A 20170-nucleotide genomic window follows, 5' to 3' on the forward strand; every position below is an offset into this window, starting at 1 on the left:
TTTTGTTTTTTGTTTCGTTTTTTTTTTTTAAACAGTGCATTGTGGTCTGCGTCCTGATCGGCTGTAGACCATTTTCAACCAGTCTCATCCGTGCCATGTCTCCCATACATTACAGCTTGTCAAAGTAACATAAATCTTGGATGCTAGCAGTGTGACTCTGCTGTGCTGTACCATAAGTCCAAAGGCATCTGCGGTACCACCCAAAAGACAGAGAAAGATGCTAACCATCAAACAAAAAGTTACACTTCTTGCATGCTAAAGGAAGGTAGAAGTTACGCGGCTGTAGTAACGAAATTAATCTTCGGTTCGTTACATAAAGAAGGAGGAAAATAACATAAGGACGAAAGCAGCAACAAGTTTCAACGAGGATGCAAAAAGGGTTGTAACTTTCCGCAACAAGACCATCGTAAGGATGGAGTCTGCTTTGGCTTTGTGGATCAGTGGCTGCAGGGAAAAGAACATTACGCTGGATACCAACATTATCTGCAGTAAAGCTAAAAAGCTTTATGAAACTTTTGCTGACAGCGAGGAGCAGGATGATGCGGAGCCCAGGCCATTGATGAGTGCTTTTTACGCAGAACCAAGCTCATTTAATGACAGCAAGGGCTGGTTTGAGAAATTTAAGAAACACTTTGGGCTTAAAAGTGTTTCACTGCATGGAGAGGCCGCCTCTGCAGATACCACTGGAGCAGAAGCAACAACAAATTTAAAGCGATCATCGAGGAAAGGAGATATGAGCCTGAACAAGTTTTTAATATGGATGAGACATGCTTATTTTGGAAACGAATGCCCTCTCGCACATTTATAATGCAGGACGAAGCCAAAGCCCCAGGATTCAAGGCCCAAAAAGATTGCGTGACCCTGGTTATGTGTGGAAATGCTGCAGGCTCTATGATAAAACCGGGGCTTATTTATAGGTCAAGAAATCCAAGAGCACTAAAAAACAAAAATAAGAATGCGTTGCCTGTTTACTGGATGCAAAGCAAAGGCTTGGATGAAAAAAGCCTCAATCTGAATTGAGTGTTTCATCCCGGAGGTCAAGCATTATTTGAGAGGAAAAGGACTAAACTTCTGCTCGTAGACAACGCTGGAGGCCACGCTGATGATTTGTCATATGATGGTGTGCAAATTGAATTTCTGCAGCCAAATACTACACCGCTGATTCAGCCCATGGACCAAGGTAGCATACTTGCTTTCAAGGCTCTCTATACGCACAACACCCTGCAACATCTTGTTGTGGCTATGGAGTCGGATCAAGATTTCTCACTAAAGGACTACTGGCATGAATGCAACATTGCGCCCTGTCTCAAAAATACTCAGAGAGCCATTCAGGAGATGAAAACTGAAACTTTAAATGCCTGCTGGAAAAAACTGTGGCCTGAAGCAGTGCACAACCCTACCGAATGCTCTCTTGATGAGATCCATCACTCTGCGGTAGATACAGCTGTGAATCTGGCTAAACTGCTTGGGGGAGATCGCTTTAATGATATGACTCCTGATGACATTAATGCCCTGATTGATACGCAGTCACAACCGCTGACTGATGAAGACCTGGCAGAGATGACAAAGCTGACAAGCGAGGACGAGGGAGAAGAGGATGAAGAGGACGCAAGTGTTGATATAGACAAGGAGGATGGACTAACATTTGATCGCTTGGCAACCATGGTGAGAATGGCAAATGAACTTCAGCTAGCTGCGCAAGATGTTTGATGTTTCGTTCATTACAGTTCTCAAACATAATCGAAGGTGGCATGTCTGTTTATAAGAATCTACTTGACCAGAAGAAAAAAGAGCGCCAACAACTACCCATAACTATGTTCTTATCTCGTAAAAAGACACCGGCACCTTGGCCTTCAGTGGAAAAAGACACTACAGTGAAGCGACGCCAGGACGAAGAGGCGTGGTCAGAGGAACTGTGAAATACTCCTGAGTCACTATTAATAATTTCTTATGTATCCGACCTCATAGGTTGATCATTAAATTTTAATTCGTTAGTTCTAAAATCCGTCATTATAAATTATAGGAAAACAAATATACTGTATATTTATTTCTCAAATAAATGTTTGGGACTGAAAACAGGTTTTGATCTTTGGTTTCATTCTATAACACTGGACTTTTACGAAGGTTTGAACTTAAAGAGAGTTTAAACAAGAGAGAAAAGTGTGAAAATGTTAATGCCTGTCTGAGAAAAGTGTATAAAGTGTGCAGTGAGGGGTTTTACAGCCTTAAATTATATATAATAATTGTTAAAAAAAATTCACTTAGCGGGTTATTTTTTGAATGTAGCACCCGCAATAAACGAGGGAGCACTGTATATTATATCATAGCTAATCCATTACTTAACAGAAAAGGAAAATGCAGTGAGAATATCCATATCCATATATCCTTTGGTTGCTTTGTGTATCTTTATAGTCATGTTATGTTTCAAACCTAAGCATCTGAACAAAAGGGCCTCCTGCATCTGTAGAGCAGGTTCTTACATATAACCAGAGATACAAGTAACGCATTACTGTAATCTGATTATTTTTTTCAAGTAACGAGTAAAGTAAGGGATTACTATTGCAAAAAAGGTAATTAGATTACTGTTACTTTCCCATAAGCACGCTGCGTTACTAAATTCCGTAAAAAGTGACAAAAACATTAGCGTCTGCTGCTCACTGCGTGGGAAGAAAACTTCTTTTTACAGCGAAAGAAACCCCTAAACGTCTGAGCAAGCACCGACAGTACGCTGCCACGAGAATGTGAAACTCCCAGATCCTTCCACTGACCGCTACGACACACCTGCCCCACTCCTCCTATACAGGTGAAAATAGAGCAACAGGACCGCTGAGTCTTTGACTTTATTTAGTTTCTGCTGTGTTTTACGTGCATTTATTTGAAAGACTGAGTGTAAACACAAAAAACTATTTTATTTTATGTGCTGGAATGTGCAGAAAATAGGTTTAAATGTTAAACAAATTTCTTCCAGTCAGAGAATGCTGCATATATTTTAATGTTTGCTTCATGCGTAAAGTTAAAAGATTAAAACTAATAAAACTAGTTTCAAAAAGAGACTTTTTCATTTGATTACATTTTATATGATGGATTATGCAGAAAAAGTAGAATTGGGCTGAAAGATCTATTGTTTTATTACCTATTCAGGTTGTAAATCATTTTGTAAGAAGTAACTAAGAAACTAATTACTTTTGAAAATAAGTAATCAGTAAAGTAATGGGATTACTTTTCGGGGGAAGTAATCCATAATTAGTTACTGATTACTTTTTTCAAGTAACTTGACCAACACTGCATATAACTGAGATAGACACCGTGCTTATGTAGTATGTTAAGTCGTATCTACATAAGCACAAGTGTATAAAGCAACCGGGAAAGGTTTAGCTTTAACACTTCAAACTGGCTTCAAAAACATGCAGACACACAACACATGCTCTGGACATTCCACCAACCCAAAATGTGTCCTGGGAGCTGCTAACTGCTCCTCCTGACCCAGCTCAAGTTCCTGTGCAAACCTCCACATTGCAGACAGGTGCAGGGTAAGAAGCTGTAAGGAGTGGAAGGATGAGTGTCCCCTTTGCCTCACACCCCTGACCCTCTCAGACCTCTGAGGCACCTGCATAAGCTGCTTCACAATAAGTAGACAACCTGCTGCCATGCGCCATCACACCTGATGCCAGGGTGAAAATGTGTGTACTGTACATTTGTGTGCTGCAAATTAAAGTTTATATTGTACAAAGATGGGGAAAGGTTTTCTGACAGTTAAATAGACAGTGTATGTCATCACAGAGTGAGGTTCACCTCCACAGCCTGTGAAACCTTTATATACACAATCACCTGCACATTTTCTCTGCCTCGTATACAATATATGTATCATATATGTATACAATTTAACATGTTGTGCACATATCAATGGTCTGAAAAAGAAAAAATATTCAGCGGCTGGCAGTACTCTGAGAAATGCCTTGTTTATTCCAGAGGACAGAGAAGGAGACGACAAATAAACAAATAACCAGGTGGACAGGTTTGGACGAGGTCTGATGAGTCTTGGTTTCTACAATGTTCAGATGATACAGTTGTGGCACTATGTTAAAGACAGAGACATGAAAATAGTAGCCACTTTCTTTTAGCGGGCCACTGTAATGTCAGTTTTACTGTTGTATAAGTTCCACCAGAGGAGGGCGCTCGGTCTTGTACGCATCGGTAGCTGACGCTAGACTAGAAGAAGTAGTGTAGTGGTGAAGAGGCAGCGTACGGCCCGCGCGCCGAAAGAACTGATTAATCAGACATTTTTCTGTCTTTACAGTTTTCTGTAAAAATAAATATGTTGCACGGGAGATGAGTTGGCCCATCATTTCAGTGGTGCAGCACAGTCATAATTTCAACATGAAAGCACAGATCCATCCTGCCTTGTATCTATGATTCTGGCTGATGGCGGTGCTGTTATGATTTGGGGGATATTTTCTTTGAGACCCTTTGGTCCTTTAGAGCCCACAGAGCATTACTTGGGTATTGGTTAAATGGTGTTTAAATACATAATACTGTAGCATTTAAATTTCCCTTCATGAGGGTAGATTACCCAAGAATTCTTCTCTATCCATTTATGACCACAGTGACCCTCTTCTGGTAAAGCTGGGCAAACACTTGTAACAAACCTTTTGGGTTATAGCACCACTAGGGGGGGTTGCCCAACTATTGTAGTAGCTGTGGGGGTCTCCTAGTGGGTGTGTGAGTTGTTAGCGGCAGCCATTTCATGCTGCTCATGTTCCATGCTCCAAGAAAGCACCTTACTTACTGTTGTGACAAGCTGGCGCTGGTGGTACCAATCCCCGCGCATGTAGGTTCGGACGAGTACAGCCGAAGAGACCTGGCTTATAAAGTGTAATGTTGCTGACGGCGAATAAAGGTCTGTTATTGGATTTAACCGACTGGTTCCGTGTTATCCGGCTAACCTCCACACCACATGCCCGCTGGACCGGCTAGCCGCTCCTTCCTCGCCAGACTGCTGTTACAAAGTGGCGCCCGAACATTGTTCTCTGGATCTTCATCGTCATCCGGACCGACAGACGGTGGGCTCGGATGTTTTTCCCGTGTTTTTCAACGATCGACACTTCGGCTGAGGTGGCGTGTTTTTTTTTTCTCTTCGTCTGGCTGTATTGGCCGGGCCGATAGGACCCCGTGAAGGAGCCGACCCCCCGGGATTTCAAAGACATTTGCAGGCATGGAAGAGCGCCGACCCATCGCTTGACACGCTCGCCTGCGAGGGGGAGTACTCCGTGAGTAACTGTACGGTCCGTCGGACCGCTAACTCAGTGCTATTGGACCGTTACGACATCGGCGGTGCTAAAGCTAAGGCTAACGCTACAGTGACTTTGACTCAGTGTTCATCCAGAGGGACGTTTTGTTTTGTGTGAAGCATCAGAGTGTGCACGGACGCTTTCTGTCTGATGGATATTAACGCTTAGGTACTCTGTGGGAACGCTCTTTCACTTTGCCATAACTTTTGTGAGAGAGAGAGTGGTTTCGGCCATACTTTTGAAATGGCGTCCCACCCAGACACAGGCAGCGAGGGAGACGGCTGCGACTCAGATGCTGAAGCTCCCAGCCTGACTAAGTACATCATCCCTCGCTCTACCCCTCATGACCTCAATCTTAAGGTGGAAAGCTTGCAAGAAGAGGTGGAGAAACTGCGAGTCTGCTTGCACGATTCGCTGGAGCTACAAAAGAGCCTTCTGAAGCACTTGGATGGTGGCGCGAGAGGGGAACCGGGGGAGCAAACACCTCCTCAGAGAACCCCCAACCCAGTGGCTTTTTCCACGCCATTCACGCAGAAAGGGATTAACACAGAGCCCCCTCCGCTTCTCCAGCGTCAGTCGGCGGAACTCTGCAATACATCGAGGATGATCGCCGCAGCGCTGCACCAGGCCAAGCTGGAGCCCCCAGTGTTCGCTGGTGACGGCGGAGTGTCACCGGAGTGTCACCGGAGGAGTGGCTCCAATCAGTGGATAGCTACAGATCGTCGCTGCGCCTAACCGACTCGCAGGTTCTGAGTGAGCTCCCTCACTTCCTCAAGGGAGAGCCCAGTAAATGGTTTAGGGCCCTCAGCTCTCACATTACTACATGGGCACATTTTTACCAACTTTTTGAATCAGTGTTTGTGTCAGCTGATAACCAAGAGCACGTTTGGCGGGGCATCCTCGATCGCATCCAATCACTAGAGGAGCCCCTCCCAACGTTTGTAGCTCACATGCTCGGTGAGTTTAATAAGCTAAGGTGCCCGCCGCCGGAGCATGAACAGATCGAGCTCATATGTAAACATTCATTGGAGAAATATCGGGTTGCGTTGTACGGTGCGCCGGTCCCGTCGGTTATGGACCTACTGCTTCGCGCGCACGAGCTCCACACAGCCTTAGGTCCAGTTGGCCGCTCAACCCCTACTTCATCTCCTAGTGTTGCAAGCGCGAGAGAACCACATTGTTTTAAATGCTCCCGCCCAGGGTTTACCACACGCACGTGCCCAAGTTGCACCTGGGTTGCCCCAAAAGAACGAGGTGCTGCCAGACCCAGGGCAACCTCCCACCGACCTCTTCCAGGACCACCACCGGGCCTGGAACTGGCCGATGCTGAGGGGCTGGATTCACTGCCGGCAGCTCGTGCGGCCAGTCAGCAGTCGGGAAACCCCCGGGGGGGGGAGGACATTTTAATGAGGCAGCCCTCCCCCCATTCACAAAGTATGCCTCGCCCGCATGATGCCCACCAGATTGTGCAAGGCATTGTGGGGCACATGGAAGATGTAGAGTCTGGAGCACACTGGAACACCCCACTGAAAGCCAAAATTAACTTCAACTCAGTGGCAGTGAACGCTACGCTAGATACAGGGGCATCCCTGTCTGCTGTGCGGGCTGAACTCATTTTGGAGAACAACTTGTCTCCCAGCAGGACCCACCAGTGGATGGGTCCACCGGTGAGCCTAGTAGACGGTGCTCGCTGTCTCCCGGAGGGTGTTACATGGCTGCCCATAGGGTTCTTGAACAAAAGGTTTTATCACCGGTTTGCTGTCATCCGCAACTTGTCGTCCCCCTTTGTCTTAGGGATGGACTTTATGAGCAGGGCCTCTTTGACAATCCACATCCCCTCGAGAACCGTAGTTATGGACGACAGTCCATGCCCAGGCGCGGATGAAGAGGAGGGTTGCTCAGTTGATCTGTTGAGCGATGATAATGTCATTATGACGCTTGACATGGTAGAGCCCTCGCTGGAGACCAAAGCTCTGGAGGCAAACCTAACAGATAGTCAGAGAGAACTATTAGTTGTCCTCCTTGAACAATTTAGCTGCATGTTTGATGGTCATTTGGGCCGCACGTCTTTAACTGAACATGTGATCGACACGGGAGATGCGAGGCCTATTAACCTCCCCCCATACCGCACCTCCCCTGCAAAGAAACAACTCATTGAAGAGCAGGTCCAGAAAATGCTGGAAGATGGCATAATTGAACCGTCCATGAGCCCCTGGGCCGCACCTGTCGTGATCGTTAACAGGTTGGGCGCTGACCCACGGTTCTGTGTGGACTTTAGGGGGCTGAACCAGGTGACTCGGAAGGACTCATACCCCTTACCGCGGGTCTATGAGTCTCTCGACTTCCTAGCGAGAGGTCGATTCATTTCAACATTGGACCTGGCGAGGGGTTACTGGCAGGTGCCGGTCTCAGGGGACTCACGTCCTAAAACAGCCTTTGTTTCCCATTGTGGGCTGTTTCAGTTTCGCGTGCTCCCTTTCGGCCTCTGCAACGCACCAGCCACCTTTCAGAGGCTGATGCACAACGTCCTCAGCGGCCTTGTTTACAAGACATGTGCTGTATATCTGGACGACATTGTGGTTGTGTCCCCTACCTTCGAACAGCATTTGTTGGACCTGCGGGAGGTCCTTGAGAGACTTAGGTCTGCGGGTCTCTCATTGAAGCTTAAGAAATGCCAGTTCTGCCTGAAGGAGCTCACCTTCCTGGGCTACCGGGTTACCCCGGATGGCATTAAACCGGACGATGACAAAATCAAGGCTGTGATGCAGTTCAGAACTCCGTCCTCAATGAAACAGGTGCGGCAGTTTCTCGGTCTGACGGGATACTACCGCAGATTCGTAAAGGAATATGCTCGCCATGCAGAACCTCTGCACGCCCTGACAAGGAAGGATGTTACCTTTCAGTGGGATGACAGGTGTCAGGAGTCCATGGACTTCCTGAAACAGAGCATTGCGACAGCGCCTGTCCTGTCACTCCCTGACTTTTCCCGGCCTTTCTTCATCCATACGGATGCATGTGACCTTGGCTTGGGGGCGGCCTTAATGCAGAAGGATGCAGAGGGTAGGGAAGTAGCGGTCGCTTACGCAAGTCGAGCTCTTCACAAGGCAGAGAAACCATACTCTACGCCAGAAAAGGAGTGTCTGGCTGTGATTTGGGCTTTAGAACACTTTCGTCCCTATGTGGAAGGGCTTCATGTGACGGTCTTGACTGACCACAACAGCCTTAAGTGGCTGATGTCACGCCCAAACCCTACTGGCCGGTTGGCGCGGTGGTCCCTGCGCTTGCAGGACTTTGACTTTACCATCGTACACAAGGCGGGGGTACACAACAGGGTGCCAGACGCTCTATCTCGCAACCCACTGCCTGCACCAGAGGGTCCTCCTATTGAAATCTTGCCGGAGCATGCTGTCATGTGGGGCATGGATCTTAGTGCCCAGCCTCTCCTTTTGTTAGAGGACCGAACACAACTAAGGCAGCTGCAGTTAGATGACCCAGGTGCAGGTCCAAGGCTCCGAGACCTGGAGTGTTCCCCCAATCTGGGTTCGGACGCCAGTCCTTCACCGTCCTTGGTGGTCAATGACGGCCTACTCTATTACCGAGGCCCGAAACATAAGCGCAGTCTTCGGCCCCAGGAGGAGCTGAAGCTGTATGCTCCTACGGCTCTCCGGGGTACCCTGTGCGGTTATTATCATGACCACCCTACAGCAGGTCACCTGGGGATTGCTAAGACACTAGCGAGAATGCAGTCTAGGTTTTACTGGCCCAAGATGGCATCGGAAGTTAAACGCTACGTCTTGTCGTGCCCAGTATGTCAACTCACAAAACCCAGTCAAAGAAAGCCAGCGGGCTTCATGGTCCCCATTTCGCCCCAGCGACCCTGGGAATACGCAGGGGTCGATTTTGTCGGACCACTACCTCGCACCGCTTCGGGGAACTCGTACATACTGGTCTTCGTAGACTATTTCTCGAAGTGGATCGAAGTGTGTGCGGTTCGGGATGCGACGGCTCGAGTGGCAGCCAGTAAGTTCATTAACGAGGTATTTGCTAGGCATGGGGCCCCTAGGTACCTTATTTCGGACAGGGGCTCACCTTTTGTCAGTGAGCTGTTTGATTCTGTTCTCTCCACTCTTGGGTCCACCCACCGCCTCACGACGGCGTATCATCCGCAAACTAATGCGACCGAAAGAGTGAACAGAACTCTCAAAACGGCCATCCGTGCATACGTGGGCGATAAGCACGCGTCGTGGGATAAGTTCATGTCCCAAATCTGTTTCGCGCTGCGCTCAGCCCCCCATGAGAGTACAGGACTCAGCCCTGCTATGATGTTGTATGGTAGGGAGCTGGAGACACACCTTGACTTGCTTACTAAGCCGTCTGGAGAGAGCGAGGAGTCATCCATGCCCTATCCGGAGACCCTTAAAGCGTCGCTTCAGGAGGCCCACGATCGAGCCAGGGAGACACTGGCTCGCAGCCATGCTAGGCAGAAACGCTACTACGACCTGAGACGCCGGCCGATGACCTATGCAGTCGGAGACTTGGTGAAAGTCAAAGCTCATCATCGATCGGACGCTCAATCTTGCTTCACGGCCAAGCTGGCACCCTTGTTTACAGGGCCCCTCCGGGTTACTCAGAAGCTTGGGGAGGTCAACTACAGATTAGCCAAGATTGACACTGGTGAAGACGCAGGAGTCTTCCACGTCGTGAACGTTCAGCCATTTTACTCCTGGGACTCCACATCTCCTTCAGGGCACCGGACTTCGTCCCAGGAGAGCCTGGATGAGACTGAAACGGGGGAACAGCCCTCATTCCCGAGTTCAGGGGATATCGGAGCAGGCGGGCACCCTGTAACAAACCTTTTGGGTTATAGCACCACTAGGGGGGGTTGCCCAACTATTGTAGTAGCTGTGGGGGTCTCCTAGTGGGTGTGTGAGTTGTTAGCGGCAGCCATTTCATGCTGCTCATGTTCCATGCTCCAAGAAAGCACCTTACTTACTGTTGTGACAAGCTGGCGCTGGTGGTACCAATCCCCGCGCATGTAGGTTCGGACGAGTACAGCCGAGGAGACCTGGCTTATAAAGTGTAATGTTGCTGACGGCGAATAAAGGTCTGTTATTGGATTTAACCGACTGGTTCCGTGTTATCCGGCTAACCTCCACACCACATGCCCGCTGGACCGGCTAGCCGCTCCTTCCTCGCCAGACTGCTGTTACACACTGTGCAATTTTTTTAGTCATGTTATTCAGCTCCAGCTCAAACTGTACGATTGAATCGCAGGGGTTAGAAGTTCGTAGGTCACGATGCAGAGTCTCACACTATACGGCCTGATGCTCTGATGCGACCTGAGTGCTCACACTGTGCGTCCATAACATGAAGCTTATAACACAAAATCTGTCCCTCCCTCTCTGTCTTTCACTCACTCAGATACACACCACCACCATCAACTTTGCTAAATTGCTAATGGAGAACATTGACCAGGCAGCTGTGATTGAGCAGCAATTTCCATCCAACTCTTTTCACGGTTGTTTTGGTTGTGATAAATTTGTGAGGCCACATCGAAAAGGCTCGGATGAGCTTGCCAAAGTTCTACAAGTTGTGCCTCCATTACTTGTGTCCAGATCTCACACCGCACTGCCGTGCTGCTCCATCTTTCTACTTTCATTTCTGTTTGCGCGTGTGCAGTGTGAGAGGCAGCGTTGACACTCTGACGAGGGCCGACAGGATTTCAAACAGGTTTGATTTTCTTGAGACCATATGACTGATGATCGGGAGCTGGTCGTGAGGTGTTAATTGCTTCCCCATGTATACTACAAGATGCATGATACACGATTAAGGCCAAACTCGGGCAGATCCCCAAAGTGGTCGCACGACTGAAAAATCGTGTATGCCGAGCTTAAATGGGCTGATTCTTATAAAGCTTTTCTACTTTCCCAGAGCCCTCTTATACAACATCTCTCATTCACACGAGCACCTTTTTCATGTTTAAGTTCACACAATTCATACTCTGATGGACACATCTTGGTTAATATCATGTCCAAGGATATTTGGCAGCCAGGGATCAAACCACCAACCTTCCAACCAGTAGATGACCTTCTCTACCTCCTGAGCTACAGCCAGCCTTCTGACTTTTAGCAGAATAACACACCTTGTCACATGTTAGTAAGATGATCTCAGACTGCTTTATTGAACATGACAGTGAGTTAACTCTGCTTAAGGCAACTATTGTTGTGATATGGAGTTATTTAAATAAAAATGAATTAAATTGAGTTGAATTACTCCTCTAATGTCATCCGACCTTAATCCAACAGAGTACCTTTGGGATGAGGTGTAACAGCAGATTTGCATCATGGATGTGCAGCCGACAAAACTGCTGCAACTATAGTGGCTTGCAAAAGTATTCGTCTCCCTTGAACTTTTCCACATTTTGTCACATTACAGCCACAAACATGAATCAGTTTTATTGGAATTCCAGGTGAAGGACCAACACAAAGTGGTGCACACGTGAGAAGTGGAACCAAAATCATACATGATTCCAAACAGTTTTTACAAATAAATAACTGAAAGTGGGGTGTGGTAATTGTTCAGCCCCCTGAGTCAATACTTTGTAATTGTAATACTTTCCTCAATTACTTTGTAAATAAGGTGATGGACTTGAGATCCAAAATTTCCTCAAGTGCTACCCCTTATGAAGATACCCCTTGTTGTTTTGGATCATTTACCTCCTTTTCTCCAATCACACTTAATGACTTAATTATAGTTTTAGGTAAAGTGAAATCCTCATCATGCTCTGTAGATAAAGTTACTGAGAAATTTAAAGCAGGCATAGGCTAAAAAAAGATTTCCCAAGCCTTGAACATCCCACGGAGCACTGTTCAAGCCATCATTCAGAAATGGAAGGAGTATGGCACAACTGTAAACCTACCAAGACAAGGCCGTCCACCTAAACTCACAGGCCGAACAAGGAGAGCGCTGATCAGAAATGCAGCCAAGAGGCCCATGGTGACTCTGGACGAGCTGCAGAGATCTACAGCTCAGGTGGGGGAATCTGTCCACAGGACAACTATTAGTCGTGCACTGCACAAAGTTGGCCTTTATGGAAGAGTGGCAAGAAGAAAGCCATTGTTAACAGAAAACCATAAGAAGTCCCGTTTGCAGTTTGCCACAAGCCATGTGGGGGACACAGCAAACATGTGGAAGAAGGTGCTCTGGTCAGATGAGACCAAAACGGAACTTTTTGGCCAAAATGCAAAACGCTATGTGTGGCAGAAAACTAACACTGCACATCACTCTGAACACACCATCCCCACTGTCAGATATGGTGGTGGCAGCATCATGCTCTGGGGGTGCTTCTCTTCAGCAGGGACAGGGAAGCTGGTCAGAGTTGATGGGAAGATGGATGGAGCCAAATACAGGGCAATCTTGGAAGAAAACCTCTTGGAGTCTGCAAAAGACTTGAGACTGGGGCGGAGGTTCACAACGACCCTAAACATGAAGCCAGGGCAACAATGCGATGGTTTAAAACAGAACATATCCATGTGTTAGACTGGCCCAGTCAAAGTCCAGATCTAAATCCAATCGAGAATCTGTGGCAAGATCTGAAAACTGCTGTTCACAAACGCTGCCCATCTAATCTGACTGAGCTGGAGCTGTTTTGCAAAGAAGAATGAGCAAAGATTTCAGTCTGTAGATGTGCAAAGCTGGTAGAGACAGACCCTAAAAGACTGGCAGCTGGAACTGCAGCAAAAGCTGGTTCTACAAAGTAAGTAAGTAAAGTTTATTTATTAAGCGCTTTTCACAGACAGGCAGTCACAAAGCGCTGTACACAAATATTAAAATAAACAATACAATCAATAGACATTATACACAGTGTAAAAGATCAAATGTAAAGAATATAAAATATGTAGATCAACAAAAGGCTTGTTTGAATAGAAACGTTTTTAACTGCTTTTTAAAAGAATCCACAGAGTCAAGCAAACGTAATTGTAGTGTAAACTATTCCACAGCCTTGGTGCAACAGACTGAAAGGCTCCGCCCCCTTTTGTCTTCAGTCGTGTAAGGGGAACAACCAACAGACTCTGAGTCTGAGCGGAGACGACAAGCAGCAGTGTATTTTATAAGAAGCTTGGATAAATAATCTGGGGCCATTTAGTGCTCTGTATGTTAAAACAAGATTTTTAAAGCAAATTCTAAACTCTATCAGGAGCCAATGTAAAGAATATAAGATGGGAGTGATGTGAACACGCTTGGTAGGACGAGTTACACTCAACAAAAATATAAACACAACACCTTTGTTACTGCTCCCATTCCCCATGGGATGGACGTAGAGACCTAAAATTCATTCCAGATACACAATATAACCATCCCTCCCAAACAGTGGTCACAAATCAGTCCAAATGTGTGGTAGTGGGCACATCTGCCATATTGAGATAATCCATCCCACCTCACAGGTGTGCCACATCAGGATGCTGATCTGACATCATGAGTACTGCACAGGTGTACCTCAGACTGCCCACAACAAAAGGCCACCCTGGAATGTGCAGTTTTGTCTCACAGCAAAATGCCACAGATGCCACAAGCAATGAGGGAGCGTGCAATTGGCATGCTGACAGCAGGAATGTCAACCAGATCTGTCGCCCATGCATTGAATGTTCATTTCTCAACCATAAGCCGTCTCCACAGGCGTTTCAGAGAATATGGCAGCACATCCAACCGGCCTCACAACCGCAGACCTCGTGTAACCACACCAGCCCAGGACCTCCACATCCAGCAGGTTCACCTCCAAGATCGTCTGAGACCAGCCACCCAGACAGCTGCTGGAACAATTGGTTTGCACAACCAAACAATTTCTGCACAAACTGTCAGAAACCGTCTCAGGGACGCTCAACTGCATGCCCGTCGTCCTCATCGGGGTCTTGACCTGACTCCAGCTCGTCGCCGTAACAGACTTGTGTGGGCAAATGCTCACATTCGATGGCGTCTGGCACGTTGGAGAGGTGTGCGCTTCACGGATGAATCATGGTTCACATTGTTCAGGGCAGATGACAGCTGAGAATGTCCCAGTTCTTGCATGGCCAGCATACTCACCGGACATGTCACCCATTGAGCATGTTCGGGATGTGCTTGACCGGCGTATACGACAGCGTGTACCAGTTCCCACGAATATCCAACAACCTCGCACAGCCATTGAAGTGGAGTGGACCAACATTCCACAGGCCACAATTGACAATCTGATAGACTCCATGCGACGATGTGTTGCACTGCATGAGGCAAATGGTGGTCACACCAGATACTGACCGGTTCTGGGTCCCCAGACCCCCAATAGCGCAAAAAACTGCACATTCCAGGGTAGCCTTTTGTTGTGGGCAGTCTGAGGTACACCTGTGCACTACTCATGATGTCAGATCAGCATCCTGATGTGGCACACCTGTGAGGTGGGATGGATTATCTCAATATAGCAGATGTGCCCACTACCACACATTTGGACTGATTTGTGACCACTGTTTGGGAGGGATGGTTATATTGTGTATCTGGAATGAATTTTAGGTCTCTACGTCCATCCCATGGGGAATGGGAGCAGTAACAAAGGTGTTGCGTTTATATTTTTGTTGAGTGTAGTAGTCTGGCTGCTGCGTTTTGTATTGCCTGGCGGCGAGAGAAAGATGATTTATCCAAACTAGTAAACAGGGAATTACAGTAATCTCAGCGTGATGACACAAATGCATGAATGAGTTTTTCCAGTTCAGCTGAAGACACCATATGTCGCAGTTTAGAGATGTTTCTTAAATGATAGAAACAGGAATGAGACAAAGATTTTACATGAGAGTCAAGGCCCAGAGAAGAGTTAAATATTACTCCAAGATATTCAATATTTGACTTGACTGAAGGACGGAAAGAGGCAAGAACCTGGCTGATTTTAGAATGTAGAGCATGATGAGGATTTCACTTTACCTAAAACTATAATTAAGTCATTAAGTGTGATTGGAGAAAAGGAGGTAAATGATCCAAGACAGCAAGGGGTATCTTCATAAGGGGTGGAACTTGAGGAAATTTTGGATCTCAAGTCCATCACCTTATTTACAAAGTAATTGAGAGAATTATTACAATTACAAAGTATTGACTCAGGGGGCTGAATAATTACGCACACCCCACTTTGCAGTTATTTATTTGTAAAAAATGTTTGGAATCATGTATGATTTTGGTTCCACTTCTCACGTGTGCACCACTTTGTGTTGGTCTTTCACCTGGAATTCCAGTAAAACTGATTCATGTTTGTGGCTGTAATGTGACAAAATGTGGGAAAGTTCAAGGGAGACGAATACTTTTGCAAACCACTATTGCAGTTGGTGAAATATCAGTATTTCAAGGCAAAAGAGGGTTAGAGCCCAATTCTTATCTTTGATTATGCGGCAGAAAAGCTGAAGATTCATATATATTCAAAAGATTCTCCTTTCCTGGAAAAGCCTCGTGTTTTTCACAAAGTGACCATTATAAAGATGTAAAGTATGTCCCAAAAACTGTCAAAAACTGTCAAATTGCATCCATAAAAGCAAAGCAGTGAATAAAAACATGCTGATAAGCTTTGTGTGCTTATAACGCTCTGTGAATTAACTGATTGACACTTAGCATGTAAATGTATTTTCTCCAGGACAGAAGTACTGTTATATCTAAACAGAAAATATGCATTTGTGTCACGGATAAATACATACAGAAAAATTCCAGTTCATCACATAACACCGTATGTTGTCCTGCACTCTGGGATACCAAACTGAAGCCACTACATTAAAAATGACTCTTTCAGCCGTTCCTTTTGTTTGACTTCAGTTTAGAGTGTTTCTTCTTTCTTTGTGTATTTATGTATGTATTTATTTATCAACAAACACATCTGCAATGCATAAATTCATTGCAGATTCAACAGACGGGACAATGATTCCATGTAGAGGCATGGATTAGATTGGGTTTGGGATATCAGGGCACCATCAGGCCCCCTGCTGTGTTTCTCATCCAAACTCATTTGGATGTGTGACTGGGAACGAATCAAGGAGAATTACTTCTACTCAGCTGAAAAGGTATCTCACAAATACAACCACATACCCCATCATCTTTCATGGGGTTTTTTAGGATTTTCTTTCAGGTGAAAAAGCACTGTTCATGAATAAAGTAAATGTAAATGTTTGTCTTGTTTTTGAAGATAATGTAACCCACACTCTAGCCTGAGGGAGTCATTAACCTTGATCTTGGCCATGATTATCAAAATAATTAGTTCTTGTGGGCTGGTGCACAATTTAGTATCAGATATCACAAATAATTTATGATAGCTTGAAGCTTTTATTGGATTGAACTATAACTGAGATCGATCACAAAGGTGCAGGTTTGGTAAAAAGAAGCTGTGGAAAAGACTAGATTTAGCTGGTGCCAGAACAAAAGAGATGTTTGCCCCTTCGAGTCATGCCTATAAAATTAAGTTAAAACATTCAAATGATGGGAAGTAACAAAGACAGCTGGAATACAATATTTTGCGTGTAAACTGGAAATATTTTTAAAAACATCAACATCCCTTTAAAAGCTTTGAAGGTTATGTAGCTTAGTCCAACAGCGCTTGGGCATCTTTTTCTGCAACAAGACTTGTATGACATTAAAGGCAACATGTGTGAACTGAATAAGTGGAAGACAATGGGTGGGTGGATGTTGGCCAATTTGATTAGCAGGAAAAACATATCTGTTAAAATGATAAATTAGAGTGTAAATTTGATTTATCGGGGTAAATACCCTTGCATGTGATTCATCAAACAATCACATGTGGAAACAGCCAAAAATGCTGTTTGCTGTTCAGGTTGGAAATGTCCACCCTTTGTTAATGTGACACGGATGCACACATGGAAATGTCAACACAGTTTCCCATGGATCTGACTAAAGCGTCCAAAGACAATGGATAAAAGATGTTAATTAATAGGATAAATGCAAACATACACTATGAGATTTTATGGAGCGGAAAGCTGCTGGAACTGTAAGGGACGAGATTGCCTTCATTTTGGTAGACTATATGGACAACAGAACTACATCTCTCTTTTTATTTAATTCAGGCATTTTTCCTTTTAGAGCTTAATTCGAGTGTTGTGTTTTGGACAATCACTGTTTGTCTACTGCACATGCTGATGTGTACTGGTAGTCTCATGGTGTGGGTTTCCATGGCTGAGGAGCTCCTGTAGATTTAACATGCGGGTGGCCCAGTACTTTTGTTCATATATGTTTTAATTAATGGTCTAACTGAGCGAGCTTTTCTTGCCTTGCTTGTTTTAGCAGATTGCCCATAGCAATAGTGTTGTAATCGAACATTCCTGGTCTTCAGATTCTGTCACTGTAAAGTTTTTTTAAAAGGAAATAAAGTATAAGTGTTCTAGGAGTTCTAGGAACTCCCTGAAGGTAGCTGTCCACTAGGTACAGTTCCTCGTGAACTACATATCATCTGTGACATTTTTCTGAATCTGTTTACTTTCCTTGCACCATTAAGAGGTGGTAGACAGTGTGTGTAGGGCATCTTGAATCAAGCTCTGTGTTTATCGAGTTTTATGGAATTTGTGATGACAACAAAGTTGCAAAGACGTGGTTTCTGACAAAAAAGGTTGCATTGCTATGATGCTACATGTGGCAAAGAAAAGACACATTCGGCCTTATCTTTAAGTTTATTTTGCCGTTTCAGCTTTTCATTGTACCTGTGCATTCTTTTGTGTGTCAATGTAGAAAATAGCTGAGAGGAAATGCAAACAATTGATTTCTTTATAATCTCAAGTTCATTGAAACAGCTAAAGGTACCAGGCTACGCTAACCACATCCTAAAACTTGCTAATATGAGTATTTTTAAGTAGAAGTACTTTTTACAGGCAACAAGTCAATAAAACACTTAAACTTACAAACCAACCAACATACCAACTTTCATGTTTGTAGGATATTATTCCTTCCTGTGTAGTGACAAGATGGTAATCATTTTATTTATTGTCACTTTACTGGTTCTCTCTTTATCTTTCCACCACATATCCTATAAAACAATGTGTATTATATATTCTAAGAATGTATTCATCAATACATATTAAGCCTTATTAAGATCACCAACACACATTTCATCCCAGTTATGATTTTTTACATCTTTGTTTTGATAGCTTAATCTTAATTATTTATAGAATCGCTCACTCACATCAGATGAACATTTAACTTTATTTTTTCAGTTCAGTTTTATTTGTATAGCACTAAATCACAACAACATTCACCTCCAAGCACTTAAAAAAAGAAAAATAGTAAATGTAAATGAACAAATCAGGTACCTAATTGCAAACACAGTCTTCTCTTTAAAAGTCAGTCTCATGGCCAAGTTATCTAATGAAAGACAGATTTCCATATTGATTTGAACTCTTTAAAATTTAAGTTGTATTAAATGATTTATATAGTTCTTTTCATAAGTCATAAAGTGATCTGGAAATACTTGGAGTGCTGACCTTGGACTTATACAGAGGACGTGCAGATCAATAGAACTGATCGATTAAATAACTAAATACATGTTTTGCTCTGTGGTGCAGTCTTGTGTCCTGCAGCCTCACTTTAGCTTGGAAAATCACCCACTGCCTTGTTGGTGCCACAAATATGCACAAGAAAGGTGAAGTAGGTAGCACTTTCTAATACAACCTGCGACTAAGGAGTAGGTACCGTTGAAATTACCGTGTAACTGTATTTACATACAAATACTTACAGTTAGTTATACTAGAGTAACGGGGTAACAAGTCAGCTTTTCACAGGAAACAATGAAGCACTTTAAGTAATTTTAAGTACGTCGCAAGTAAATTTTATTATACTGTAATTAATTTCAAATACATGGTATTTTACTAGTCCCTAAGGACCCCAAAGCGCTTTACATATCCAGTCATCCACCCATTCACACACATTGTAAGTTAATTTAATTACTAGGTAATTTCATGGAACTTTCAAGAAAAACAAAATTTATTTGGAAATCTTACAACATTGTACTTTTTGGGGTGTAGGCCATGTTAGGCAGTCACTCAATCTAAAAAGAAAAGAGACACAAACTGCACTGTGAGTAAATACAGCATAAGTAATCTTAATTACTGAGTAAGTAATTTTAAGTACAACATAAATAATTTTTAGTATGAACTAATCAATTTTAAGTACACTGTAAGTCATTTTAAGTACATGCTACGGCCCTGTGCCTCGGCGCGAGTGGGGGACCCTTTTCTCTTCAAGCAAATCCAAGAGTGCCAGGACTCACTGACGACTGGCTAGCTGGAGACCTGTGCCAGCCCTCCTGTATGCAGATTGCAGTGAGTCAACCCTCACAGACAATTGGCTGCCTGGGATCCTGTGATGCTCCAGGAAGCAATGAGTGCTTGATTGTACTCACCTGTAGCTACAAAAGGCTCGGGATCCTGCACTCAGGGGCTGCTGCTTAGGACTGAACATGCAGTTTGCCCTTCATGCTTCCCTCTTGGAACTTTGTTTGTTGAACCATGTTCACAGTATTGAACTTTGTTAACCTTGGTACATGGTTGAACTTAGCTTGATTAGAGTTTTGTGATGCTAGCTTGCCTGAGTTAACCCTTAGCTTTTACATTCCTCTGTGTTAATGCATTACGTGTGTCAATTGGTTGCCCAGTGGTCTGTTGAATAGCCCTGTTGGTCTTTTGGTTGAAGTTTGCAATAAAACCTTTTATTTTACTCAGTTTCTCGTGTGAGGGCTCCTGTATGTTACTCCCCTCCTGTCCCCTAGCAGATGGGCAAATTCTCCTTGCTGTCCTCCAGGGTGTTGGAAATAATTATGCAGATGTGTTTAGTTGTCTGTCAGTTGTTTGGTGTAATTTAAGCTTCAAAAAGGTGTTTGTTTA

The sequence above is a fragment of the Mchenga conophoros genome, linkage group LG16 (genome assembly GCF_057382185.1).
Source record: "Mchenga conophoros isolate Kocher_MC1m ecotype Shallow Benthic linkage group LG16, M_conophoros_male_GT1.1, whole genome shotgun sequence".
Lineage (NCBI taxonomy): Eukaryota > Metazoa > Chordata > Actinopteri > Cichliformes > Cichlidae > Mchenga > Mchenga conophoros.